This window comes from Pleuronectes platessa, chromosome 10, assembly GCF_947347685.1.
Source record: "Pleuronectes platessa chromosome 10, fPlePla1.1, whole genome shotgun sequence".
NCBI classification, from domain to species: Eukaryota; Metazoa; Chordata; class Actinopteri; order Pleuronectiformes; family Pleuronectidae; genus Pleuronectes; species Pleuronectes platessa.
In genome coordinates this window covers 3,641,008-3,641,844 of record NC_070635.1, presented here as the reverse complement: position 1 = coordinate 3,641,844, position 837 = coordinate 3,641,008, and positions in this window count along the sequence as shown.

Genomic DNA, 837 nt, shown 5'->3' with positions numbered 1-837 from the left:
ACACGTCTTTTATAGAACACTTGTCTTACAGAAGGTCCAAAGTACCTTTAAACGGAAGGAGGATAAGGAGTACACTTTTTAATTAAATAACATACACTTTAACCTCCCACTTCATTTAGAATTTATAAGAAGTACTAAGTAAAAGGTGATTTATAACAAACTATATCACTATAAAGTATTTCTGTGGACACGAATAGTATTAACAAACCCTTAAAATGTCTTTATATCTCTGCAGCATTATGTTACAGTATGTTGGTGATATTATACCCGAGTGAAGCTTTATCAAGCTGGTGTCAATCTTTTTTATTTTACTATCCGAGAAAGTGAATAAACAAATCAGTAAAAGTTGCAATGAATTCACCGACAGCTCCAATAACACCCTTTGCTTTTCACAAGTGGAACTAAAGACCACAGAATATGAGAAAAGAGACACAATCGGTTGCTGTCAGATTCAAACTGGGTTGAAAATGAGTCGCAAACAAAAGTTGGACCCATTTAACTTTGTGTTGTCACCCACACCTACGAGCCTTAAAAATACCTCCAACATATTTCATGTTTGCTGATTGCCTGTGTTCCATTGGTCCAGAGGAAATGTCCTCGTTCCTCCCCTGCCCTTGTTTTCCTAACCCCCCCCCCCCCCCCCCCCCCTGCAAACAAACAAGACCAAAAATAAAACATCAGGCAGCTCTCAGGACTAAAACCTGGGTCCTGAGCCAAATGAAAAGTGAAATTAGGATGACACAAAATGCACTCGCACACACCTTCCACTATTCCATAAGGGGCTCGGCTCCCGGTGCATTAAATCTTCATTTATAAGAAGATGACACTTGATAGTGA